Below are 27,520 nucleotides of genomic sequence, written 5' to 3'. Positions count from 1 at the left end.
CACCTAGAAGAAAATGAGCAGTGTACACGGTATTTCTTTAAAAAATGTTTTAATGCTAAAGGTGTTTTTAAATCTGTTTTTACCCCTACGGGGGAAGTTTTTGGAGAGGAGATGGTGAAGGAGATTGGCAGATTTTATGAGACACTCTTTAGTAATAAGAGCAGAGCCAGTGAGACGGAGATGAATGATTATTGTAATATTTTGGAGAATAATGTTCCTGTTGAAAAAGTTGATTTTTTGATTGATGATGTTAGTGAAGGGGAGATCAAGCAGGCCCTGGATAAGATGGCCAAAGGGAAGACACCAGGCTGTGATGGTCTCCCCGCTGAGTTTTATTCCGCGTTCTGGAATATTTTAAGTAAAGAGTTTACACGGGTGGTGCAATATGTTTTTAACTCAGGTGTTTTAGCTGAATCTATGAAGAAAGGGGTCATAACATTAATTCATAAAAAAGGTGATGGCAGAGATCTTAAAAATTGGAGACCTATAACTTTATTAAATTGTGACTACAAGATAATTGCTAAGATTGTGGCTAATAGACTGAGTGATGTAGTGGACCACCTTGTAGGAGAATACCAAGTTTGTGCAGTACCGAAAAGAAAAATAACAGATAATTTATTGCTTTTAAGAGACTCTATTTATTACAGTAACTTTAACAAGAATGCACTGTTTGTTGAGTCCATAGATTTCGAAAAGGCTTATGATAAGGTTGCACATGATTTTATGTTCATTGTTTTAAAACACTTAGGTATTCCAGAAAAGTTATTATCTGTTATTATGAGTTTTTATCATGGGGTGACAAGTCAGATTTTAGTAAATGGGCATGTGGGGCCTGCTTTTAATGTCTTGTCTGGAGTCAGACAGGGATGCCCACTCTCCCCAATTCTGTTTATATGCGTTATAGAGGGCCTGTTGAAGAATGTGCAGAAAGATAAATGTGTGAGTGGTGTTTTTATTCCAGGTAGTGATGGTAGTAAGTTAAAGGTCTTAAGTTATATGGACGATGTGGTTTTTACTTGTACATCCCAAGCAGATCTCAACAGAGTAAATTTGCATGTGAGGATTTTTTGTTGTGTGGCTGGGATGAATGTGAACTGGGGGAAGTGCCAATTATGCAGTCTTGGGAACCAAGAGAATATAGTAGTGGATGGTGTTAAGGAAAAAGAAGACATTGAAGTGCTAGGAGTGATATTTGACAAAGACCTCAAAGGAAAGAAAAGTTATGAGACTTTGGACAGTAAAATTGAGAAGAAGCTATCCTTCTGGAGGTTAAGGAACTTGTCACTTAAAGGGAAAGTTCTTATCATTAAGTCTGTAATCCTACCGCTTCTCTTGTATACGGCTATGGTGCTTCCTCCAGGGAAGTTATGGACTAGGAGAGTCACAAGGAAGCTTTTTGTGTTCTTCTGGGGGTCTAAGATGGAGAAAATGAGAAGAGAAGAAGTGATGAAGAGTATGAATTTGGGCGGATATAACTTTCCAAACATTGATCTGTTTTTAAAGGTGCACTATTTTCTTTTAATTTTTAAATTGATACAGTGCAATAATAGGGCGGCAGACATGAGTAAATACCTTGCAGGATGGTTGTTTTCCAAATGGGGCTGGTGTGAGAGGGATTTGAGGAGACCCATAGCACATGTGATACCTACCTTCTATGTGCTCCTCAGGTCTTTCAATGATCAATTTGGTTTGAGCTCTTTAGGTGAACCTGATAAAAAGAAAATAGAACAAGAAATAAGGAAAAATGAGAGATTATATGAAGTACCATTCTGCACTAATGCTCAGTCTGTGAAGATTTGGAAGTTTTTTAAAGTTATTAGACTATCAAACAGACAAAAAGACGTTAGTTGGATGTCCTTTCATGGCTGCCTCCCAACCCGATCTTTTTTAAATGGAAGAGGTTTGAGAATAAGTGACAGATGCCCAAGAGAGGGTTGTGGAGGTAGAGAAGACTTAGTGCACCTTTATTGGGACTGTTTTTATGCAAAAGAATTTTTTATGTTTTTAAAGAGGTTTTTAATCCAACTCACTGGATATAACAGTTTTTCTTTTGAGAAAGTTTTTATTGGTCAAGATCTTAGTAAAAAGGAAGATACACGTACTAATTGGATTCTTTTTTCTGTTTTTAAAGAGGTTTTATGGGACTCACGCAATTTGCTTGTTTTTAAAAATGTTGTTATTTCTCCGAGGGAATTGAAAAGATTGTTTTTAGGAAGGATTTTTACTATCTTTCTACTGGACAAAAAGAGAATTGGTGAAGAAGAAGCGGAGAAAATCTGGATGCATACACGATGGAAGAATTTATAAGAAGTACGTAAAGGAGAAAGCTGTAAGTTTTTGACCAATTTCTGTGATTGTTTTTGACATGTTTTTTTGTTTTGTTGTTTAGTCACTTTTTCTTGGCACTCGGTTCCCTTAGTTAGTTTTTTCCGTATGATGTTTTTTCAGATATTGTTTTAAGTGACGAGTCTTGGTAGGTGACCTGATGATCGTCCAAACAATAGTCTGTAACTGAGGAAAAAAAAAAAAAAAAAAAAAATCTGTTCTTATCAGTTTAATATCTGATACGTCCCCTATCTGGGGACCATATATTAAATGGATTTTTGAGAACGGGGGCCGATTTCGAAGCTTGCTTCCGTCGCCCTATGCATTGACCCGATATGGCAGTATCTTCGGGTACAGTGCACCACCCCCTTACAGGGTTAAAAAGAAAGATTCCTACTTTCATTGCTACCTGCTTGCTGGCTAGCCAGCTAGCCAGCCCTGTGGGCCTTGCTGCTGCTGCAGCCAAAAAACAAAAGGTGGTGCTGCTGCTGCTTCTGCTGCTTCTGCTTCTGCTTGTGTCTGGCCCCTGTTGGAGCGTCCAGGCACAGGACTTCTGCTGCTGCTGACTAAATGGCCTCCTTAATTGGATCATTTGAGTAGCCAGCACACCTGTGCAGGTAGGGCATGACATGATAGGCAGCTGCCTTGATAGCGGGTGGGTGCTGAATGTTCCTAATTGACAAAATAAGATTAATGCTTATGAAGAAATATAAAATCTCATCCCTTCCCCAATATCGCGCCACACCCCTACCCCTTAATTCCCTGGTTGAACGTGATGGACATATGTCTTTTTTCGACCGTACTAACTATGTAACTATGTAACATAACATGGGGGGGGGGGGGGGGGGTCTCCTGGCTGTTCACACAGGTGTGTCATTGCTGTACATTGACCATGCATTGCTTCTGTGGTATTGCAAAGGCAAAGACAAATGCTTCCAGCCATCCATTGCACTAATGGATTGGTCATCAGCTGGCTGTCTATGTCCCGCATCAATATAGACCAAAGTACAGAGGGTTAGGCTATGCTATTGTGCACCTACCTGATGCATCAGAAGGTGCGAGGCCCTTGCTAAATTCTGTGCACAGACTTTGAGATCTATGCTTTAGACTGTATCTAAACCTGCTCCAACATGGACTGACATTCTGGCCTACTTTCAGCCGATGCGACTTGTCTGTCGCTGAACAGTCGCTTTTTATGTATTCAGCACCTATGTATAATGTTGTAAAAATGCTCTAGAAGCTAAAGTCGCAGAAATGTCACACATATTTGGCCTGCAACTTTCTGTGCGACAAATTCAGACAGGAAAAATCAGTATAAATCCTTAGAAAATTATCCCCCAGTGTCTCCATCTGCTGGCGGTATTGAATAAGCATTGCTGCACTGATGGGGAATGCATTAGACGAAAAAAAAGAAGAAAAAGAAGAATAATACGCCCAGAAAAGAGGCGAAAAGGAGAAAAACGTAAAAAAACGTGAAAAAAAAGTAAGAGGAAGAGAAGGGAAAAAAAGGTGGAAATGGGTTTAAAAGTGATTTCGGCGGAGAATATATATATATATATATATATATATATATATATATATATGCGCACACACACACATAGATATAAACGTATTCTCCGTTGAGATATTGCAGCCGCTGCTGTGTCCAGGCCCAGGAGCCTTAGCACTGTGCTGTGATGTCACTCAATACCACTGACATCACTAGGTGTAAACAACATCTCTCCTTTGCTGTGTATGTGACTATGGAGCTGTTTGGTGATGTCGTCTATTACGGCCTTCATAGAAGCAACAGGAGATTGTTGCATCCATCTTGAACCCTCAGAACTACAGTGCTATGATGTCACTCACTTCCACAGGCCTTGCAGAGTGTAAACAACAACAACCCAGCTTTGTTGTGTATGTAACCAAAGGGATTTGTGATGTCACCTAGAACCTTCACAGCAGCGACAGCTTTATGAGGAGCATCAGCACTGCTCTGCCTGAGCAGAACCATCACCGCCATAGGTTGTCAAATAACCCGGATTTAACCCACACAGGTAAGTCCAATGGGGTGCAGGCATGTCCTCTATGCTTACAGCTTCCCGTGGGTGTTGGTTTGATACCGTTTGGGGACAGCCAAGGAGGCATCTGCAGGCAACAAAGGTAGGTGTGTGCTTGTGTGTGTGTTTCCTATGCAGATCCTAAGCCCAGTGTCACATGCAAGTAGGAGGAGTAAGAAGGGTTCCTGGCAAATCCGGGTTATGGATTGCATTTAAAAAGGCCCCGTGGGAGTGCAATGGGCCCCTGTCTTGCTGCTTAGCAATAATGGTATGGGTTTAGGTTCTGCTGTGTGTACTGGTGGTTGACTGCCCCCCAGCCCAGAGTGTGCATGGAAAATTGTCTGGCAGCCTCCCTGACAGCAAGCAGTGATAGTGCCCATGAAGGGGACCTTGTTGGGCCCGCCCCTTTCACGGTTATCGCTTCTCGGCCTTTTGGCTAAGATCAAGTGTAGTATCTGTTCTTATCAGTTTAATATCTGATACGTCCCCTATCTGGGGACCATATATTAAATGGATTTTTGAGAACGGGGGCCGATTTCGAAGCTTGCTTCCGTCGCCCTATGCATTGACCCGATATGGCAGTATCTTCGGGTACAGTGCACCACCCCCTTACAGGGTTAAAAAGAAAGATTCCTACTTTCATTGCTACCTGCTTGCTGGCTAGCCAGCTAGCCAGCCCTGTGGGCCTTGCTGCTGCTGCAGCCAAAAAACAAAAGGTGGTGCTGCTGCTGCTTCTGCTGCTTCTGCTTCTGCTTGTGTCTGGCCCCTGTTGGAGCGTCCAGGCACAGGACTTCTGCTGCTGCTGACTAAATGGCCTCCTTAATTGGATCATTTGAGTAGCCAGCACACCTGTGCAGGTAGGGCATGACATGATAGGCAGCTGCCTTGATAGCGGGTGGGTGCTGAATGTTCCTAATTGACAAAATAAGATTAATGCTTATGAAGAAATATAAAATCTCATCCCTTCCCCAATATCGCGCCACACCCCTACCCCTTAATTCCCTGGTTGAACGTGATGGACATATGTCTTTTTTCGACCGTACTAACTATGTAACTATGTAACATAACATGGGGGGGGGGGGGGGGGGGTCTCCTGGCTGTTCACACAGGTGTGTCATTGCTGTACATTGACCATGCATTGCTTCTGTGGTATTGCAAAGGCAAAGACAAATGCTTCCAGCCATCCATTGCACTAATGGATTGGTCATCAGCTGGCTGTCTATGTCCCGCATCAATATAGACCAAAGTACAGAGGGTTAGGCTATGCTATTGTGCACCTACCTGATGCATCAGAAGGTGCGAGGCCCTTGCTAAATTCTGTGCACAGACTTTGAGATCTATGCTTTAGACTGTATCTAAACCTGCTCCAACATGGACTGACATTCTGGCCTACTTTCAGCCGATGCGACTTGTCTGTCGCTGAACAGTCGCTTTTTATGTATTCAGCACCTATGTATAATGTTGTAAAAATGCTCTAGAAGCTAAAGTCGCAGAAATGTCACACATATTTGGCCTGCAACTTTCTGTGCGACAAATTCAGACAGGAAAAATCAGTATAAATCCTTAGAAAATTATCCCCCAGTGTCTCCATCTGCTGGCGGTATTGAATAAGCATTGCTGCACTGATGGGGTATGCATTAGACGAAAAAAAAGAAGAAAAAGAAGAATAATACGCCCAGAAAAGAGGCGAAAAGGAGAAAAACGTAAAAAAACGTGAAAAAAAAGTAAGAGGAAGAGAAGGGAAAAAAAGGTGGAAATGGGTTTAAAAGTGATTTCGGCGGAGAAATATATATATATATATATATATATATATATATATATATATATATATGCGCACACACACACATAGATATAAACGTATTCTCCGTTGAGATATTGCAGCCGCTGCTGTGTCCAGGCCCAGGAGCCTTAGCACTGTGCTGTGATGTCACTCAATACCACTGACATCACTAGGTGTAAACAACATCTCTCCTTTGCTGTGTATGTGACTATGGAGCTGTTTGGTGATGTCGTCTATTACGGCCTTCATAGAAGCAACAGGAGATTGTTGCATCCATCTTGAACCCTCAGAACTACAGTGCTATGATGTCACTCACTTCCACAGGCCTTGCAGAGTGTAAACAACAACAACCCAGCTTTGTTGTGTATGTAACCAAAGGGATTTGTGATGTCACCTAGAACCTTCACAGCAGCGACAGCTTTATGAGGAGCATCAGCACTGCTCTGCCTGAGCAGAACCATCACCGCCATAGGTTGTCAAATAACCCGGATTTAACCCACACAGGTAAGTCCAATGGGGTGCAGGCATGTCCTCTATGCTTACAGCTTCCCGTGGGTGTTGGTTTGATACCGTTTGGGGACAGCCAAGGAGGCATCTGCAGGCAACAAAGGTAGGTGTGTGCTTGTGTGTGTGTTTCCTATGCAGATCCTAAGCCCAGTGTCACATGCAAGTAGGAGGAGTAAGAAGGGTTCCTGGCAAATCCGGGTTATGGATTGCATTTAAAAAGGCCCCGTGGGAGTGCAATGGGCCCCTGTCTTGCTGCTTAGCAATAATGGTATGGGTTTAGGTTCTGCTGTGTGTACTGGTGGTTGACTGCCCCCCAGCCCAGAGTGTGCATGGAAAATTGTCTGGCAGCCTCCCTGACAGCAAGCAGTGATAGTGCCCATGAAGGGGACCTTGTTGGGCCCGCCCCTTTCACGGTTATCGCTTCTCGGCCTTTTGGCTAAGATCAAGTGTAGTAATACAGGAGATCTGGTCAGAAGGTACTCGGGTACCCCTCTCCTCGGCCTTGTGGGATCGCCCAGGTTTATTGCCTGGGCTTCACCCACTTGTTGCTATTGGGGAGAGGGCTTAGTCCCAGGGTAACGGGTTGCGATCGCCTCTCAAAGCCTTCGGGTGGAGAGAGGTTTGAGCGAATTGGCTGGTTGGTTGGAGCGGAGAGAACCAGACCAAAACACGAATGAACCATGGATGAAGATCTAGATCCTGGTTCGGTACCGGCTTATGCCCGGATTAAACACACTGTGCGGGTCATTCTCACAGGTGATGCGGCGGATGCACGTGGCATGAGGTTCGTGATAGAGGACGTGCTCGACAAGATTCTTAATGTTCGTAAGCGAGAGATTTTGGCCATCCAGGATTACCCTAAGCGGAGGATCTACGACTGCACTTTCATGGGGGAAGGCGTATTCTTAGATGCAGTAATGAAAATTCCAAAGCAAGATGATCCGAGGCTTAAGGGTATCCAAATTGTTGAGCACGTCCTAGATGAAACCAAGTTGATTGTCGTGAAGATGTACTCCCCTTTTGTAAATCAGAGAGAGATCGATGGGTTCCTGGCAGCCTACTTTAAAAAGGTGGAGTTCAGAGGAAAAATCATGAACGACTGTGGTGTCTGGACCTCAAAATGGCGATATCAAGTCACGTGCAACAAAGACCCCACCCTCCCAGGGGGGATACTATTACCGCCTGCTCGTTTTAAATTAAACAATGTGTGTGGCGACCTCTTTTTTGCGGGAATGCCAAACTTCTGCAGAAGGTGCCAACGTTATGGGCACATAAAGGAAAATTGTGAAAGTTCCTGTAAGAAATGTGGAAGCATGCAACATGAAACAGAAAAATGTGATAAGGGTTTGAGATGTAATTTTTGCCGTCACTTTGGTCACGTGTATGCTTTCTGTCCCCACAGACCCAAAAAAACCACAGAACAGCAAGGGCAACCCAAGAGAGACGTCCGGAGACCAGCCTGGGGAAAAGCCAGAGAGGAGGAGCACCCCCCACAAGAAGAGGTAAGCTGTGAGATGGAGACCACGGCCCCCCCAAAAGAACCCCAGGAGAAAGAGGCACAGGTGGAAAGGGGGACCCCAAATGAGAGGAGGCCGGGGAAGAGAAATGCGAGAGGGGATCGGGCAGATACCTCAGAGAAGGTGGAAGAGCGAGAGGTGCCCGATTCCACCCCGGAAGGTCCTCCTGCTCGGGGTCCCCCTGAGTGTGAAAACCCGGACGGAGTAGCAAAGGTGAAAAGACGAAGGGGCTCCAAAGGGCGTCCGGACTCGGAGGTGGTCCAGGAGGAGCAGATGGAAGTTCCTGTCGTGACGGGGGCTCCAAGTGAAGCTCCTCCACAGGTCCCAGCGGTGGATACCCCTCCTCCTCCCAGCCAGGAGGAGGTTTCAGGGGTGACCATCTCCGAGGTCCCGGAAACGGACCTAAGTACGCACCCGACCCCTATGGAGGGGCATGAGGTGGACGCCGAAAAAGAGAATGGAGCCCAGAAGCTGTTCTTACCAATGTACTCCGTCTATACACCTGTGGTCTTGGAAGAGGGGGGCTGCTCGAGCGATGGTGGTTCCTCTCCGGCTTCCTCTATGTGTACGGTAGAGTCGGAGGTGGGGGGTAACGAGAGCTCCAGTGCGCAATCTGGTTTTTAGTTTGTTATCTGAGCCTCCCTTTTTTTTACATCTCCAATGGCTGAGTTGTCCGGATTGTCTATGAATGTAAGAAGTATAAGTTCACGAGCGAAACGGGTTGCCCTTTTTAACTACTTGTCTATTTTTGCTGCTTCTGTGGTTTTCCTGCAGGAGTGCGGCATCCCGCATAGTTTAAATTATGAAAAGTATAAAAAAGATTGGGTACACGGTCCATCAGTCTGGTCTGGATCTAACGAATCCAGATCAGCAGGGGTCGCCATACTTTTTAAAGGAAATGCTTTTATTGATTTTATTCATGAGATTTTACCAGGCAGAATTTTATTGGTTAAAGCTTTTATTGATGGTATTAAATGGCAGTTTTTAAATTTTTATGGTTCACCCAATAAAAATGATAGAGCACGGATGTTAGAGATTTTACCCCTTTTTATCAATGATTCTGAACCTCTTATTTTAGCAGGTGATTTTAATTGTATTTTAAGGGGGGAGCACCGTTTTACCAATTCAGTAAGTAGAAACTATGATAAAACATCTTCTATGTTAAAAAATATGATTATTGATTTTAGACTTACTGATGTTTTTAAGAAATGCAATAGTATTTTACCAGAAAGAGACGGTGTGACCTGGAGCAACGCAAACTGCAGCTCCAGGATCGATTTTATCTTCTGTTCTTATCAAGTACTGCCTTTTAAGTGTGATGTTTTAACCAATGTTTTTTCTGATCACAAACTTTTATCTTTTAAGGTGAAGAGTGATTTTAGAAAAAAGACTGGGAGGAATGCCTGGAAGATGAATGTATCCCTTTTAGAAGATCCGCAGGTTTTATCCGATTTTATCAACTTCTACAAGTACTGCAGACGGGTAAGAGATCCTAACACTCCCATCAGTATATGGTGGGAGAAAATGAAAATAAAAATAAAAGAGTTTTTTATTAGAGTAGGGATCTCTAGAGCTAAAGAGAAGCGTGAGTTTTACTCCCTTCTAAATACCCGTCTGCAGACCCTGTACAAATTCAGAGACAATGGTATAGAGGTTTATAGAGAAATTACTGACTTAAAAAAAGAAATAAAACAGTGCCTGGAGCAGAAGGGAAAAGAGATAATTTTCAGATCCAAAATAAAGCACCTTGAAGAGAACGAGACCTGCTCCAGGTACTTTTTTAAGAAAGTAACGGATAAAAAGGTGTTAATTGATAATATACAAGGAGAAAAAGATGTACAGGGTATTTTAAAAAGGGTACATTCATTTTATGCGGATCTTTTTAATACAAAAAATATTGATATTGATTTTATGAATGACTCATTGAAGGAGATTACCAATGTTTTAGACCCTGTGTCCCAGTCTCTTTTACAGAGGGAGATCTCGGAACAGGAGGTTTTAGAGACGATCAGGAGTTTTAAATCCGGTAAGGTGCCTGGTCCTGACGGTATACCCATTGAGTTTTATGTCATTTTTTATGGTATTTTAAAAGATGACCTTTTTTCCCTTTTTACGGAAGTATTTAAAACAAAAGCCCTCCCAGGTTCATGGATGAAGGGTGATGTCTCCCTGCTGTTCAAAAAGGGAGACCGGTCAGATCTAAAGAACTGGAGACCAATCACCCTCCTCAACTGTGACTACAAAGTGATGGCAAAACTGTGCGCAAATAGATTAAAAAGTGTAATAGAGAAAATAATCCATTCAAATCAGGTCTGTGGGGTGCCTGGGAGGAGCATATGGGAAAATCTTAACCTTTTAAAAGATGTGATTAGTGACACAAAGTCTAGAAACGGAAAACTAGCCATTTTATCCTTAGACTTCGAGAAGGCTTTTGACAGAGTGTCACATTTTTATCTTTTTAAGGTTTTAGAGAAAATGGGTATACCTGAAGGCTTTTTATTGTCTCTTAAGGCCTTTTATAAAAACTGCACAAGCAAGATTTTAGTTAACGGTTTTAAGACACAGGATGTGATTTTAAATTCCGGAGTGAAGCAGGGGTGTCCTTTGTCCCCACTACTTTTCATATGTGCGCTTGAGCCTCTACTATGCACCTTGAGGAGAGATAAGCAAATAAGAGGGGTCCCCCTGCCGGGAGGAGGGGGACTAGAGGCTAAAGTAGTGGGGTACATGGACGATGTGGCAGTGCTCGGAAGGGACACCCCATCGCTTCAAAAAGCCCTAAAGCAAGTTGAATTTTTTTGTTGTGCCTCCGGTTTTAAGGTAAATTTTAATAAAAGCAGTGTTTTAAATATAGGAGGACTGTTTTTAAGGGATTTACCCATTCCTGTGTCTGAGTCTGTGCAGATTTTAGGGGTCTCCTTCAGTGAGTCAAACAATGGTTTTAATAGCTGGGACTTGGTGGCTCAAAAAATAAACACAAAAATTTGTATGTGGAACATGAGAAAGCTAACGATGGAGGGGAAGGTTTTAGTTACAAAGATGGTGATTTTACCCATTTTATTGTATCTTAGCATGGTCTTTCCACCCCCCGAAATGATTTTAAATAAAATTATTAAAGCATGTTTTACCTTTTTATGGAGCTCCAAGAGTGAAAAATTGAGAAGAGAGATCGTCATGATGCCAAAAGGTATGGGTGGAAAGGACTTCCCCGACATCAGGGCGTTCCTTTTTACCAAGTTTTTTAGCATATGTGTTAGCACACTTTTTAAGGATAGTTACTGGTCATATTTTATCCGTTTTAATACAGGTTTTTTTATGAGGAGGAATGGGTGGTTTAAAACTGTTTTAAGCTGTCCTTATGCTTTTAATCTTCCCCAACAATACAAGATTTTAGAGAAAATTTTCAACCTGTACAACTTTAACGGAAAAAGTATTAATGAAATAACTAATAGCAAAAAATTGCTAACATATATTAAAGAAAGTGGTTTTATTGCCCCTGTGAATAATTTTAATGAAGAGAAATGCAGGAAAATATGGAAGATGGCAAATATGATTTATCTTTTTAATTCACAGAAAGATCTGGCCTGGAGCTGCATACACGAGTGTCTTCCATGCCGGGCATTCCAGCACCGAAGAAGGATGGCCAACACTGCAGTATGCCCGAGGGAGGGCTGCCAGGAACCCGAGACCGTGTACCACCTTTTCTGGACTTGTTTTTATGCAAAAAGGATATGGACTAAAATACTCCCTCTGGTGAAGAAGATAACAGAAATAAAGGACTTAAACTCTGCAGCTGTTTTTTATGGATGTCTGGAATGCCCAATACGGACTCAAGAGACAATGGCATGGAAGATCATAAACTGTGTTAAAGCAGCTCTATGGAATGCCAGAAACATTTTACTTTTTAAACATGAGATTTTATCTGTGAATGATGTTTTAGCTCTTTGTTTTAGTGATATGTACCAGTACTTTTTATTAGACAAGAAATATTATCCTTTATTAGCTAGAAAATGGTATTTTAATGAATGGAACGCCCTTTTGTAAAGCCACCAAGTGCCCATTTTAAGTGTATTATGATTGTATTTATGTGAACTTTTATTGTTATATGTGATTTTATTATCAAAATTCGTTTTTATTGAAAAAAAAAATTATATTTAAAAATCATAATGCACTTTATAAAATTTTATGAATTCTAAATAAAAAGATACCCCTCAGGGGTAGCCAAGTTAAAAAAAAAAAAAAAAAAAATCTGTTCTTATCAGTTTAATATCTGATACGTCCCCTATCTGGGGACCATATATTAAATGGATTTTTGAGAACGGGGGCCGATTTCGAAGCTTGCTTCCGTCGCCCTATGCATTGACCCGATATGGCAGTATCTTCGGGTACAGTGCACCACCCCCTTACAGGGTTAAAAAGAAAGATTCCTACTTTCATTGCTACCTGCTTGCTGGCTAGCCAGCTAGCCAGCCCTGTGGGCCTTGCTGCTGCTGCAGCCAAAAAACAAAAGGTGGTGCTGCTGCTGCTTCTGCTGCTTCTGCTTCTGCTTGTGTCTGGCCCCTGTTGGAGCGTCCAGGCACAGGACTTCTGCTGCTGCTGACTAAATGGCCTCCTTAATTGGATCATTTGAGTAGCCAGCACACCTGTGCAGGTAGGGCATGACATGATAGGCAGCTGCCTTGATAGCGGGTGGGTGCTGAATGTTCCTAATTGACAAAATAAGATTAATGCTTATGAAGAAATATAAAATCTCATCCCTTCCCCAATATCGCGCCACACCCCTACCCCTTAATTCCCTGGTTGAACGTGATGGACATATGTCTTTTTTCGACCGTACTAACTATGTAACTATGTAACATAACATGGGGGGGGGGGGGGGGGGGGTCTCCTGGCTGTTCACACAGGTGTGTCATTGCTGTACATTGACCATGCATTGCTTCTGTGGTATTGCAAAGGCAAAGACAAATGCTTCCAGCCATCCATTGCACTAATGGATTGGTCATCAGCTGGCTGTCTATGTCCCGCATCAATATAGACCAAAGTACAGAGGGTTAGGCTATGCTATTGTGCACCTACCTGATGCATCAGAAGGTGCGAGGCCCTTGCTAAATTCTGTGCACAGACTTTGAGATCTATGCTTTAGACTGTATCTAAACCTGCTCCAACATGGACTGACATTCTGGCCTACTTTCAGCCGATGCGACTTGTCTGTCGCTGAACAGTCGCTTTTTATGTATTCAGCACCTATGTATAATGTTGTAAAAATGCTCTAGAAGCTAAAGTCGCAGAAATGTCACACATATTTGGCCTGCAACTTTCTGTGCGACAAATTCAGACAGGAAAAATCAGTATAAATCCTTAGAAAATTATCCCCCAGTGTCTCCATCTGCTGGCGGTATTGAATAAGCATTGCTGCACTGATGGGGTATGCATTAGACGAAAAAAAAGAAGAAAAAGAAGAATAATACGCCCAGAAAAGAGGCGAAAAGGAGAAAAACGTAAAAAAACGTGAAAAAAAAGTAAGAGGAAGAGAAGGGAAAAAAAGGTGGAAATGGGTTTAAAAGTGATTTCGGCGGAGAAATATATATATATATATATATATATATATATATATATATATATATATATGCGCACACACACACATAGATATAAACGTATTCTCCGTTGAGATATTGCAGCCGCTGCTGTGTCCAGGCCCAGGAGCCTTAGCACTGTGCTGTGATGTCACTCAATACCACTGACATCACTAGGTATAAACAACATCTCTCCTTTGCTGTGTATGTGACTATGGAGCTGTTTGGTGATGTCGTCTATTATGGCCTTCATAGAAGCAACAGGAGATTGTTGCATCCATCTAGAACCCTCAGAACTACAGTGCTATGATGTCACTCACTTCCACAGGCCTTGCAGAGTGTAAACAACAACAACCCAGCTTTGTTGTGTATGTAACCAAAGGGATTTGTGATGTCACCTAGAACCTTCACAGCAGCGACAGCTTTATGAGGAGCATCAGCACTGCTCTGCCTGAGCAGAACCATCACCGCCATAGGTTGTCAAATAACCCGGATTTAACCCACACAGGTAAGTCCAATGGGGTGCAGGCATGTCCTCTATGCTTACAGCTTCCCGTGGGTGTTGGTTTGATACCGTTTGGGGACAGCCAAGGAGGCATCTGCAGGCAACAAAGGTAGGTGTGTGCTTGTGTGTGTGTTTCCTATGCAGATCCTAAGCCCAGTGTCACATGCAAGTAGGAGGAGTAAGAAGGGTTCCTGGCAAATCCGGGTTATGGATTGCATTTAAAAAGGCCCCGTGGGAGTGCAATGGGCCCCTGTCTTGCTGCTTAGCAATAATGGTATGGGTTTAGGTTCTGCTGTGTGTACTGGTGGTTGACTGCCCCCCAGCCCAGAGTGTGCATGGAAAATTGTCTGGCAGCCTCCCTGACAGCAAGCAGTGATAGTGCCCATGAAGGGGACCTTGTTGGGCCCGCCCCTTTCACGGTTATCGCTTCTCGGCCTTTTGGCTAAGATCAAGTGTAGTATCTGTTCTTATCAGTTTAATATCTGATACGTCCCCTATCTGGGGACCATATATTAAATGGATTTTTGAGAACGGGGGCCGATTTCGAAGCTTGCTTCCGTCGCCCTATGCATTGACCCGATATGGCAGTATCTTCGGGTACAGTGCACCACCCCCTTACAGGGTTAAAAAGAAAGATTCCTACTTTCATTGCTACCTGCTTGCTGGCTAGCCAGCTAGCCAGCCCTGTGGGCCTTGCTGCTGCTGCAGCCAAAAAACAAAAGGTGGTGCTGCTGCTGCTTCTGCTGCTTCTGCTTCTGCTTGTGTCTGGCCCCTGTTGGAGCGTCCAGGCACAGGACTTCTGCTGCTGCTGACTAAATGGCCTCCTTAATTGGATCATTTGAGTAGCCAGCACACCTGTGCAGGTAGGGCATGACATGATAGGCAGCTGCCTTGATAGCGGGTGGGTGCTGAATGTTCCTAATTGACAAAATAAGATTAATGCTTATGAAGAAATATAAAATCTCATCCCTTCCCCAATATCGCGCCACACCCCTACCCCTTAATTCCCTGGTTGAACGTGATGGACATATGTCTTTTTTCGACCGTACTAACTATGTAACTATGTAACATAACATGGGGGGGGGGGGGGGGGGTCTCCTGGCTGTTCACACAGGTGTGTCATTGCTGTACATTGACCATGCATTGCTTCTGTGGTATTGCAAAGGCAAAGACAAATGCTTCCAGCCATCCATTGCACTAATGGATTGGTCATCAGCTGGCTGTCTATGTCCCGCATCAATATAGACCAAAGTACAGAGGGTTAGGCTATGCTATTGTGCACCTACCTGATGCATCAGAAGGTGCGAGGCCCTTGCTAAATTCTGTGCACAGACTTTGAGATCTATGCTTTAGACTGTATCTAAACCTGCTCCAACATGGACTGACATTCTGGCCTACTTTCAGCCGATGCGACTTGTCTGTCGCTGAACAGTCGCTTTTTATGTATTCAGCACCTATGTATAATGTTGTAAAAATGCTCTAGAAGCTAAAGTCGCAGAAATGTCACACATATTTGGCCTGCAACTTTCTGTGCGACAAATTCAGACAGGAAAAATCAGTATAAATCCTTAGAAAATTATCCCCCAGTGTCTCCATCTGCTGGCGGTATTGAATAAGCATTGCTGCACTGATGGGGTATGCATTAGACGAAAAAAAAGAAGAAAAAGAAGAATAATACGCCCAGAAAAGAGGCGAAAAGGAGAAAAACGTAAAAAAACGTGAAAAAAAAGTAAGAGGAAGAGAAGGGAAAAAAAGGTGGAAATGGGTTTAAAAGTGATTTCGGCGGAGAAATATATATATATATATATATATATATATATATATATATATATATATATATGCGCACACACACACATAGATATAAACGTATTCTCCGTTGAGATATTGCAGCCGCTGCTGTGTCCAGGCCCAGGAGCCTTAGCACTGTGCTGTGATGTCACTCAATACCACTGACATCACTAGGTGTAAACAACATCTCTCCTTTGCTGTGTATGTGACTATGGAGCTGTTTGGTGATGTCGTCTATTACGGCCTTCATAGAAGCAACAGGAGATTGTTGCATCCATCTTGAACCCTCAGAACTACAGTGCTATGATGTCACTCACTTCCACAGGCCTTGCAGAGTGTAAACAACAACAACCCAGCTTTGTTGTGTATGTAACCAAAGGGATTTGTGATGTCACCTAGAACCTTCACAGCAGCGACAGCTTTATGAGGAGCATCAGCACTGCTCTGCCTGAGCAGAACCATCACCGCCATAGGTTGTCAAATAACCCGGATTTAACCCACACAGGTAAGTCCAATGGGGTGCAGGCATGTCCTCTATGCTTACAGCTTCCCGTGGGTGTTGGTTTGATACCGTTTGGGGACAGCCAAGGAGGCATCTGCAGGCAACAAAGGTAGGTGTGTGCTTGTGTGTGTGTTTCCTATGCAGATCCTAAGCCCAGTGTCACATGCAAGTAGGAGGAGTAAGAAGGGTTCCTGGCAAATCCGGGTTATGGATTGCATTTAAAAAGGCCCCGTGGGAGTGCAATGGGCCCCTGTCTTGCTGCTTAGCAATAATGGTATGGGTTTAGGTTCTGCTGTGTGTACTGGTGGTTGACTGCCCCCCAGCCCAGAGTGTGCATGGAAAATTGTCTGGCAGCCTCCCTGACAGCAAGCAGTGATAGTGCCCATGAAGGGGACCTTGTTGGGCCCGCCCCTTTCACGGTTATCGCTTCTCGGCCTTTTGGCTAAGATCAAGTGTAGTATCTGTTCTTATCAGTTTAATATCTGATACGTCCCCTATCTGGGGACCATATATTAAATGGATTTTTGAGAACGGGGGCCGATTTCGAAGCTTGCTTCCGTCGCCCTATGCATTGACCCGATATGGCAGTATCTTCGGGTACAGTGCACCACCCCCTTACAGGGTTAAAAAGAAAGATTCCTACTTTCATTGCTACCTGCTTGCTGGCTAGCCAGCTAGCCAGCCCTGTGGGCCTTGCTGCTGCTGCAGCCAAAAAACAAAAGGTGGTGCTGCTGCTGCTTCTGCTGCTTCTGCTTCTGCTTGTGTCTGGCCCCTGTTGGAGCGTCCAGGCACAGGACTTCTGCTGCTGCTGACTAAATGGCCTCCTTAATTGGATCATTTGAGTAGCCAGCACACCTGTGCAGGTAGGGCATGACATGATAGGCAGCTGCCTTGATAGCGGGTGGGTGCTGAATGTTCCTAATTGACAAAATAAGATTAATGCTTATGAAGAAATATAAAATCTCATCCCTTCCCCAATATCGCGCCACACCCCTACCCCTTAATTCCCTGGTTGAACGTGATGGACATATGTCTTTTTTCGACCGTACTAACTATGTAACTATGTAACATAACATGGGGGGGGGGGGGGGGGGGGGGTCTCCTGGCTGTTCACACAGGTGTGTCATTGCTGTACATTGACCATGCATTGCTTCTGTGGTATTGCAAAGGCAAAGACAAATGCTTCCAGCCATCCATTGCACTAATGGATTGGTCATCAGCTGGCTGTCTATGTCCCGCATCAATATAGACCAAAGTACAGAGGGTTAGGCTATGCTATTGTGCACCTACCTGATGCATCAGAAGGTGCGAGGCCCTTGCTAAATTCTGTGCACAGACTTTGAGATCTATGCTTTAGACTGTATCTAAACCTGCTCCAACATGGACTGACATTCTGGCCTACTTTCAGCCGATGCGACTTGTCTGTCGCTGAACAGTCGCTTTTTATGTATTCAGCACCTATGTATAATGTTGTAAAAATGCTCTAGAAGCTAAAGTCGCAGAAATGTCACACATATTTGGCCTGCAACTTTCTGTGCGACAAATTCAGACAGGAAAAATCAGTATAAATCCTTAGAAAATTATCCCCCAGTGTCTCCATCTGCTGGCGGTATTGAATAAGCATTGCTGCACTGATGGGGTATGCATTAGACGAAAAAAAAGAAGAAAAAGAAGAATAATACGCCCAGAAAAGAGGCGAAAAGGAGAAAAACGTAAAAAAACGTGAAAAAAAAGTAAGAGGAAGAGAAGGGAAAAAAAGGTGGAAATGGGTTTAAAAGTGATTTCGGCGGAGAAATATATATATATATATATATATATATATATATATATATATATATATGCGCACACACACACATAGATATAAACGTATTCTCCGTTGAGATATTGCAGCCGCTGCTGTGTCCAGGCCCAGGAGCCTTAGCACTGTGCTGTGATGTCACTCAATACCACTGACATCACTAGGTGTAAACAACATCTCTCCTTTGCTGTGTATGTGACTATGGAGCTGTTTGGTGATGTCGTCTATTACGGCCTTCATAGAAGCAACAGGAGATTGTTGCATCCATCTAGAACCCTCAGAACTACAGTGCTATGATGTCACTCACTTCCACAGGCCTTGCAGAGTGTAAACAACAACAACCCAGCTTTGTTGTGTATGTAACCAAAGGGATTTGTGATGTCACCTAGAACCTTCACAGCAGCGACAGCTTTATGAGGAGCATCAGCACTGCTCTGCCTGAGCAGAACCATCACCGCCATAGGTTGTCAAATAACCCGGATTTAACCCACACAGGTAAGTCCAATGGGGTGCAGGCATGTCCTCTATGCTTACAGCTTCCCGTGGGTGTTGGTTTGATACCGTTTGGGGACAGCCAAGGAGGCATCTGCAGGCAACAAAGGTAGGTGTGTGCTTGTGTGTGTGTTTCCTATGCAGATCCTAAGCCCAGTGTCACATGCAAGTAGGAGGAGTAAGAAGGGTTCCTGGCAAATCCGGGTTATGGATTGCATTTAAAAAGGCCCCGTGGGAGTGCAATGGGCCCCTGTCTTGCTGCTTAGCAATAATGGTATGGGTTTAGGTTCTGCTGTGTGTACTGGTGGTTGACTGCCCCCCAGCCCAGAGTGTGCATGGAAAATTGTCTGGCAGCCTCCCTGACAGCAAGCAGTGATAGTGCCCATGAAGGGGACCTTGTTGGGCCCGCCCCTTTCACGGTTATCGCTTCTCGGCCTTTTGGCTAAGATCAAGTGTAGTATCTGTTCTTATCAGTTTAATATCTGATACGTCCCCTATCTGGGGACCATATATTAAATGGATTTTTGAGAACGGGGGCCGATTTCGAAGCTTGCTTCCGTCGCCCTATGCATTGACCCGATATGGCAGTATCTTCGGGTACAGTGCACCACCCCCTTACAGGGTTAAAAAGAAAGATTCCTACTTTCATTGCTACCTGCTTGCTGGCTAGCCAGCTAGCCAGCCCTGTGGGCCTTGCTGCTGCTGCAGCCAAAAAACAAAAGGTGGTGCTGCTGCTGCTTCTGCTGCTTCTGCTTCTGCTTGTGTCTGGCCCCTGTTGGAGCGTCCAGGCACAGGACTTCTGCTGCTGCTGACTAAATGGCCTCCTTAATTGGATCATTTGAGTAGCCAGCACACCTGTGCAGGTAGGGCATGACATGATAGGCAGCTGCCTTGATAGCGGGTGGGTGCTGAATGTTCCTAATTGACAAAATAAGATTAATGCTTATGAAGAAATATAAAATCTCATCCCTTCCCCAATATCGCGCCACACCCCTACCCCTTAATTCCCTGGTTGAACGTGATGGACATATGTCTTTTTTCGACCGTACTAACTATGTAACTATGTAACATAACATGGGGGGGGGGGGGGGGGGGGTCTCCTGGCTGTTCACACAGGTGTGTCATTGCTGTACATTGACCATGCATTGCTTCTGTGGTATTGCAAAGGCAAAGACAAATGCTTCCAGCCATCCATTGCACTAATGGATTGGTCATCAGCTGGCTGTCTATGTCCCGCATCAATATAGACCAAAGTACAGAGGGTTAGGCTATGCTATTGTGCACCTACCTGATGCATCAGAAGGTGCGAGGCCCTTGCTAAATTCTGTGCACAGACTTTGAGATCTATGCTTTAGACTGTATCTAAACCTGCTCCAACATGGACTGACATTCTGGCCTACTTTCAGCCGATGCGACTTGTCTGTCGCTGAACAGTCGCTTTTTATGTATTCAGCACCTATGTATAATGTTGTAAAAATGCTCTAGAAGCTAAAGTCGCAGAAATGTCACACATATTTGGCCTGCAACTTTCTGTGCGACAAATTCAGACAGGAAAAATCAGTATAAATCCTTAGAAAATTATCCCCCAGTGTCTCCATCTGCTGGCGGTATTGAATAAGCATTGCTGCACTGATGGGGTATGCATTAGACGAAAAAAAAGAAGAAAAAGAAGAATAATACGCCCAGAAAAGAGGCGAAAAGGAGAAAAACGTAAAAAAACGTGAAAAAAAAGTAAGAGGAAGAGAAGGGAAAAAAAGGTGGAAATGGGTTTAAAAGTGATTTCGGCGGAGAATATATATATATATATATATATATATATATATATATATATATATGCGCACACACACACATAGATATAAACGTATTCTCCGTTGAGATATTGCAGCCGCTGCTGTGTCCAGGCCCAGGAGCCTTAGCACTGTGCTGTGATGTCACTCAATACCACTGACATCACTAGGTGTAAACAACATCTCTCCTTTGCTGTGTATGTGACTATGGAGCTGTTTGGTGATGTCGTCTATTACGGCCTTCATAGAAGCAACAGGAGATTGTTGCATCCATCTAGAACCCTCAGAACTACAGTGCTATGATGTCACTCACTTCCACAGGCCTTGCAGAGTGTAAACAACAACAACCCAGCTTTGTTGTGTATGTAACCAAAGGGATTTGTGATGTCACCTAGAACCTTCACAGCAGCGACAGCTTTATGAGGAGCATCAGCACTGCTCTGCCTGAGCAGAACCATCACCGCCATAGGTTGTCAAATAACCCGGATTTAACCCACACAGGTAAGTCCAATGGGGTGCAGGCATGTCCTCTATGCTTACAGCTTCCCGTGGGTGTTGGTTTGATACCGTTTGGGGACAGCCAAGGAGGCATCTGCAGGCAACAAAGGTAGGTGTGTGCTTGTGTGTGTGTTTCCTATGCAGATCCTAAGCCCAGTGTCACATGCAAGTAGGAGGAGTAAGAAGGGTTCCTGGCAAATCCGGGTTATGGATTGCATTTAAAAAGGCCCCGTGGGAGTGCAATGGGCCCCTGTCTTGCTGCTTAGCAATAATGGTATGGGTTTAGGTTCTGCTGTGTGTACTGGTGGTTGACTGCCCCCCAGCCCAGAGTGTGCATGGAAAATTGTCTGGCAGCCTCCCTGACAGCAAGCAGTGATAGTGCCCATGAAGGGGACCTTGTTGGGCCCGCCCCTTTCACGGTTATCGCTTCTCGGCCTTTTGGCTAAGATCAAGTGTAGTATCTGTTCTTATCAGTTTAATATCTGATACGTCCCCTATCTGGGGACCATATATTAAATGGATTTTTGAGAACGGGGGCCGATTTCGAAGCTTGCTTCCGTCGCCCTATGCATTGACCCGATATGGCAGTATCTTCGGGTACAGTGCACCACCCCCTTACAGGGTTAAAAAGAAAGATTCCTACTTTCATTGCTACCTGCTTGCTGGCTAGCCAGCTAGCCAGCCCTGTGGGCCTTGCTGCTGCTGCAGCCAAAAAACAAAAGGTGGTGCTGCTGCTGCTTCTGCTGCTTCTGCTTCTGCTTGTGTCTGGCCCCTGTTGGAGCGTCCAGGCACAGGACTTCTGCTGCTGCTGACTAAATGGCCTCCTTAATTGGATCATTTGAGTAGCCAGCACACCTGTGCAGGTAGGGCATGACATGATAGGCAGCTGCCTTGATAGCGGGTGGGTGCTGAATGTTCCTAATTGACAAAATAAGATTAATGCTTATGAAGAAATATAAAATCTCATCCCTTCCCCAATATCGCGCCACACCCCTACCCCTTAATTCCCTGGTTGAACGTGATGGACATATGTCTTTTTTCGACCGTACTAACTATGTAACTATGTAACATAACATGGGGGGGGGGGGGGGGGGGGTCTCCTGGCTGTTCACACAGGTGTGTCATTGCTGTACATTGACCATGCATTGCTTCTGTGGTATTGCAAAGGCAAAGACAAATGCTTCCAGCCATCCATTGCACTAATGGATTGGTCATCAGCTGGCTGTCTATGTCCCGCATCAATATAGACCAAAGTACAGAGGGTTAGGCTATGCTATTGTGCACCTACCTGATGCATCAGAAGGTGCGAGGCCCTTGCTAAATTCTGTGCACAGACTTTGAGATCTATGCTTTAGACTGTATCTAAACCTGCTCCAACATGGACTGACATTCTGGCCTACTTTCAGCCGATGCGACTTGTCTGTCGCTGAACAGTCGCTTTTTATGTATTCAGCACCTATGTATAATGTTGTAAAAATGCTCTAGAAGCTAAAGTCGCAGAAATGTCACACATATTTGGCCTGCAACTTTCTGTGCGACAAATTCAGACAGGAAAAATCAGTATAAATCCTTAGAAAATTATCCCCCAGTGTCTCCATCTGCTGGCGGTATTGAATAAGCATTGCTGCACTGATGGGGTATGCATTAGACGAAAAAAAAGAAGAAAAAGAAGAATAATACGCCCAGAAAAGAGGCGAAAAGGAGAAAAACGTAAAAAAACGTGAAAAAAAAGTAAGAGGAAGAGAAGGGAAAAAAAGGTGGAAATGGGTTTAAAAGTGATTTCGGCGGAGAATATATATATATATATATATATATATATATATATATATATATATATATATATGCGCACACACACACATAGATATAAACGTATTCTCCGTTGAGATATTGCAGCCGCTGCTGTGTCCAGGCCCAGGAGCCTTAGCACTGTGCTGTGATGTCACTCAATACCACTGACATCACTAGGTGTAAACAACATCTCTCCTTTGCTGTGTATGTGACTATGGAGCTGTTTGGTGATGTCGTCTATTACGGCCTTCATAGAAGCAACAGGAGATTGTTGCATCCATCTTGAACCCTCAGAACTACAGTGCTATGATGTCACTCACTTCCACAGGCCTTGCAGAGTGTAAACAACAACAACCCAGCTTTGTTGTGTATGTAACCAAAGGGATTTGTGATGTCACCTAGAACCTTCACAGCAGCGACAGCTTTATGAGGAGCATCAGCACTGCTCTGCCTGAGCAGAACCATCACCGCCATAGGTTGTCAAATAACCCGGATTTAACCCACACAGGTAAGTCCAATGGGGTGCAGGCATGTCCTCTATGCTTACAGCTTCCCGTGGGTGTTGGTTTGATACCGTTTGGGGACAGCCAAGGAGGCATCTGCAGGCAACAAAGGTAGGTGTGTGCTTGTGTGTGTGTTTCCTATGCAGATCCTAAGCCCAGTGTCACATGCAAGTAGGAGGAGTAAGAAGGGTTCCTGGCAAATCCGGGTTATGGATTGCATTTAAAAAGGCCCCGTGGGAGTGCAATGGGCCCCTGTCTTGCTGCTTAGCAATAATGGTATGGGTTTAGGTTCTGCTGTGTGTACTGGTGGTTGACTGCCCCCCAGCCCAGAGTGTGCATGGAAAATTGTCTGGCAGCCTCCCTGACAGCAAGCAGTGATAGTGCCCATGAAGGGGACCTTGTTGGGCCCGCCCCTTTCACGGTTATCGCTTCTCGGCCTTTTGGCTAAGATCAAGTGTAGTATCTGCATTTGGTCTGGTCGGAAGGTGTCTGTGGTACCCCGCTTCTCGGCCTTGGGGGATTGTCTCTCCTTATGGAGGGACTTCACCCCCTTGCTGCTATTGGGGAGCGGGCTTAGTCCACGGACAACGGGTTGCGATCCCCCTGTCTCTGGGACCTTGTGTCTCAGAAGGCATTTTCGGTACGTTGAGCGTTACCTGTAGCTTCGGAAGCACCTAGGGTACCCCCGACCTCTGCCTTGGGTAAGGGTTCCGCTTTTATAGCGGGATTCCGAGCCCCTGCTGCTATTGGGGAAGGGGCTTAGTCCCTGGGTGTGGAAGATGCCGTTCTCCTGGGCTTTCCCCTCTGGGGAAATGTCGATGCGAAATACCATCCGCATAGAGGTGTCGGAGAGCCATCGTCAGTTGAAGAACCTCCGCTTCATTGCGGAGGTGATTCTTCTTGACTACTTCCGCCTCAATAGGGAGGACATCCTGTGTCTAAATGACCAGGAAAGCCGTGGCCTGTATACCGTCACCTTCACGGCCACGGCGTGTTGCGATAACATCTATGCAACCTTGTCTGGTGCGGACCAGAGGGACGATCGACTCGACGGTCTTTCGTTCCAGTTCCTCTATGGTGAGGAACATATACCGTTGGTGGTGGCTATGCACAGCCCTTATGTGACCACGGAGGATATAGCCACTTTTCTTCGGCGATACTGCGAAGAGGTGCGATTCGCAAACAAAATCTTGAACTCCGTGCGGTTCTGGAACGGCAAGAGGAAGTTCTGGGTCAAGCTCCGTAAGGATCCCGGTGGTATTGGGGGTCTTTGCCATCCGCCCCCAAATTTTGCCATCGGGAGAGTTCGGGGCTTCCTGTTCTATCCTCAAATGCCTATGTATTGCCGAAATTGCTTGAGGTTTGGCCACACCCAGGAGACCTGCGGCGCGGAGCGTGTGATTCGCTGCAATAGGTGTGGCCAAGAAGGTCACATAGCCTCAAGATGTAGCCATACGATAAGGTGCAACCTCTGCGGAGAGGAAAATCACGATTTTAATTCCTGTCCCCATAAAGCAAAAACTACGATGGGTGGGTCAAGGCTGGGCCCACCCAAAGAGGGGACAGGACAAAAGACGTCCTTTTTTAAGATGCCCAAACCCCAGATGGCAGGTACTGATGGGTCCAGGCCCAAGACCTCTGGTGCTCCATCGGGGGGCCCACCGGTGGTAGTGCTAGGGGGAGGCCATGGGGATTCCACGAAGCCCGGGCGGGTAATCGAGTTTACTGCCCGGGAAATTGAAAGACGTCGATCGACTTCCTACCTGGCTCAAGAGCCCGCCGAAACTTCTGAAGGGGGCTCACCTGTGGCGGGTGGCAGCCGACGGGCCTCGGTGGGGGCAAAGGTGGACCCAAAATTGCAGCATAAGCCAGGTACTGGCTTGGCCCAGGGTCGCCCTGCTCCGGACGAAGAGGCCCCGGTGAAAGCCCGCCGGAAGGGGAGCCAGGTGGCCAGGTCTGAGCCCGGTCCTGTTACTCCGCCTATACAGGACAGGGCCAAGAAGACAAGTGGCGCCAAACCAGGGTTTGCTGCCCCGCCAGCAGTGGACCCGGTGGGTAAAACTGGCCATCGTCGATCGATGGGGAAGTTGGAGCAACAGTCCTCAGCAACGCTTGCTGGGGAACAAGCGATGAAAACTTCCCAAGGTAGCGGCAAAGGTTCCGGAAAAGAGGCCTCACAGGCCCCTGTGCAGCAGTTCCAGTCGTCAAATGATGAAAGAAGACGCAGATCCATCAGCCGGGGGCCAGAGATTACATCGAGTGAGAGCAACACAGAGGATATGGACAGCAGTGTGACATTTAAAAGACAAAGAGAAGAAGAAGAGGAAGACATTCAAAGGAAAGCGGCGTGCCGTAGTTCGGACGAGAGCGAGCTCAGGGTCGGGGCATCATCGATCTCAAGCTCCGACCCTCAGAACATCAAGGAGCTGATGACCCCGCAGGCGGGGGATGACGGTACGCAGCTTATTATTGACTTTGATTCTCCAAGCACTGACTCTCCATAAACTATGCCTATCCCTGTAAAAATTGCCTCACTCAATGTGAGGTCCTTAAAGAGCCCTGATCGCAGGGCTGCTTTATTTTCTTATCTAGAGACATGTGACTTTGACCTTTGCCTGCTACAAGAATGTGGAATCCCTAGTAAAATGGACTATAAAGACTTAAAAGAAGACTGGAAGCTGGGCCCATCCATATGGTCCGGTGCAAATGACTGTCGTTCTGTGGGTGTTGGGCTGCTCTGCCGAGGCCAGTCCTTTTCTATTCATACAGTAACTGAGATTGTGCCTGGCAGAGCTCTTTTAATTCATCTATATTTTAATGGACTTTTAATTCGTGTTTTAAATGTGTATGCCCCTCCTGATAAACAGGATCGGGCAGAACTATTTGAAATTTTACCACTGTTTTGTGTTGGGTCTTCTCCCCTGCTGGTGGGAGGTGATTTTAACTGCATACGTGATGGGGAACACCGGCAGGGTGGGGATATTAATCGTAAAGACCGCACTTCTTACCTGCTTAAAAATTTTATTGATGATTTTAATTTGAAAGATTTCTGGAAGGATCTCTTGCCGGAGGACCCGGGCGCCACATGGTCCAATGGAAGAGTGAGCTCCAGAATCGATTTTATTTTTTCCTCTAGAGCTTTTAAACCCCTGAAATGCACGCTCGAGCAGAATATCTTCTCTGATCATAAGCTCCTCTTGGTGGGCCTGGAGCTAGAGGGGGAGCAAAAAGCAAAAAGGGGCCTCTGGAGATTAAACACCACACTCCTAGAGGACCCTGAGATAAAAGAGGAGTTTGTGCGGACCTACCAGTGCTGGCAATCACAAAGAAAACCCCACGAGCCTATGCTGCACTGGTGGGAGGGCACCAAATCTAAAATCAGATTTTTTTTTATCAAAGCAGGTAAGAAGAAGGCAAAAATGGAAAAACAGTGGTTTTATGTTCTTAACATGCGTTTAAATGTACTTTTTAAATTGAAAGAAGCTGGTATGGATGTAGAAAATGATATTTTAAACCTTAAAACTGAAATAAAACATGCCATAGAAAAGAAAGGGAAACAAATCATTTTTAACTCACATGTGCAGCACCTGGAGGAGGGCGAGAAATGTTCCCGTTTCTTTTTTAAAAAAGTGATGAATAGGAGGGATATCATCCAAAACCTTGAGGGTGAATCCACTCCAAAAGGCATGTTAGATGCAGTTTTTAACTTCTACCAGCTTCTTTTTAATAAGAAAGATCTTAATCCATCCTTTTTAGAACATGTTCTTAATTCCCTTGATTTTAAGCTAGATGTTTTAGACCAGGAGGTTTTATCCCGTGATCTTAACTTAGTTGAACTTTTATTTGTTTTTAAAAGTTTTTCTAGTGGGAAGGCCCCTGGGGAAGATGGTTTACCCATCGAATTTTATTTAGCTTTTTGGGATATTTTAAAGGATGATATGGTTTTATTGTATAAAGAAACTTTTATTGTTAATGAACTTCCCCCTTCCTGGAGGAGGGGGATTGTATCATTACTTTTTAAAAAAGGTGAAAAGGATATGCTAAAAAATTGGCGCCCCATCACACTTTTAAATGTCGATTATAAAGTTTTAGCCAAGTTATTAGCTGTTCGTTTTAAA

At 44.8% G+C, this 27,520-nt stretch overlaps 7 non-coding genes and 2 pseudogenes across 7 annotated transcripts; all 9 read left to right on the top strand.

Moving 5' to 3' along the window:
- The first annotated feature begins 2,500 nt into the window (after positions 1-2,500).
- Positions 2,501-2,692, top strand: LOC130298992 (U2 spliceosomal RNA). The gene has a single exon (XR_008850201.1). It is a non-coding gene; the product is annotated as a U2 spliceosomal RNA (small nuclear RNA).
- Positions 2,693-4,780: 2,088 nt separating this feature from the next.
- Positions 4,781-4,971, top strand: LOC130298988 (U2 spliceosomal RNA). The gene has a single exon (XR_008850197.1). It is a non-coding gene; the product is annotated as a U2 spliceosomal RNA (small nuclear RNA).
- Positions 4,972-7,067: 2,096 nt separating this feature from the next.
- LOC130298999 (U2 spliceosomal RNA) lies at positions 7,068-7,200 on the top strand (annotated as a pseudogene).
- A 5,172-nt stretch (positions 7,201-12,372) lies between these two features.
- On the top strand, positions 12,373-12,569 carry LOC130298994 (U2 spliceosomal RNA). Its single transcript, XR_008850202.1, has one exon. It is a non-coding gene; the product is annotated as a U2 spliceosomal RNA (small nuclear RNA).
- Positions 12,570-14,668: 2,099 nt separating this feature from the next.
- Positions 14,669-14,859, top strand: LOC130298987 (U2 spliceosomal RNA). Its single transcript, XR_008850196.1, has one exon. It is a non-coding gene; the product is annotated as a U2 spliceosomal RNA (small nuclear RNA).
- Positions 14,860-16,958: 2,099 nt separating this feature from the next.
- On the top strand, positions 16,959-17,149 carry LOC130298986 (U2 spliceosomal RNA). Its single transcript, XR_008850195.1, has one exon. It is a non-coding gene; the product is annotated as a U2 spliceosomal RNA (small nuclear RNA).
- Positions 17,150-19,248: 2,099 nt separating this feature from the next.
- On the top strand, positions 19,249-19,439 carry LOC130298984 (U2 spliceosomal RNA). The gene has a single exon (XR_008850193.1). It is a non-coding gene; the product is annotated as a U2 spliceosomal RNA (small nuclear RNA).
- A 2,094-nt stretch (positions 19,440-21,533) lies between these two features.
- LOC130298983 (U2 spliceosomal RNA) lies at positions 21,534-21,724 on the top strand. The gene has a single exon (XR_008850191.1). It is a non-coding gene; the product is annotated as a U2 spliceosomal RNA (small nuclear RNA).
- A 2,102-nt stretch (positions 21,725-23,826) lies between these two features.
- On the top strand, positions 23,827-24,044 carry LOC130298998 (U2 spliceosomal RNA; annotated as a pseudogene).
- The last annotated feature ends 3,476 nt before the right edge of the window (positions 24,045-27,520 follow it).

Source organism: Hyla sarda, unplaced genomic scaffold (assembly GCF_029499605.1).
Source record: "Hyla sarda isolate aHylSar1 unplaced genomic scaffold, aHylSar1.hap1 scaffold_1029, whole genome shotgun sequence".
Taxonomy (NCBI): Eukaryota; Metazoa; Chordata; class Amphibia; order Anura; family Hylidae; genus Hyla; species Hyla sarda.
This window is presented reverse-complemented; position numbering and strand designations above follow the sequence as displayed.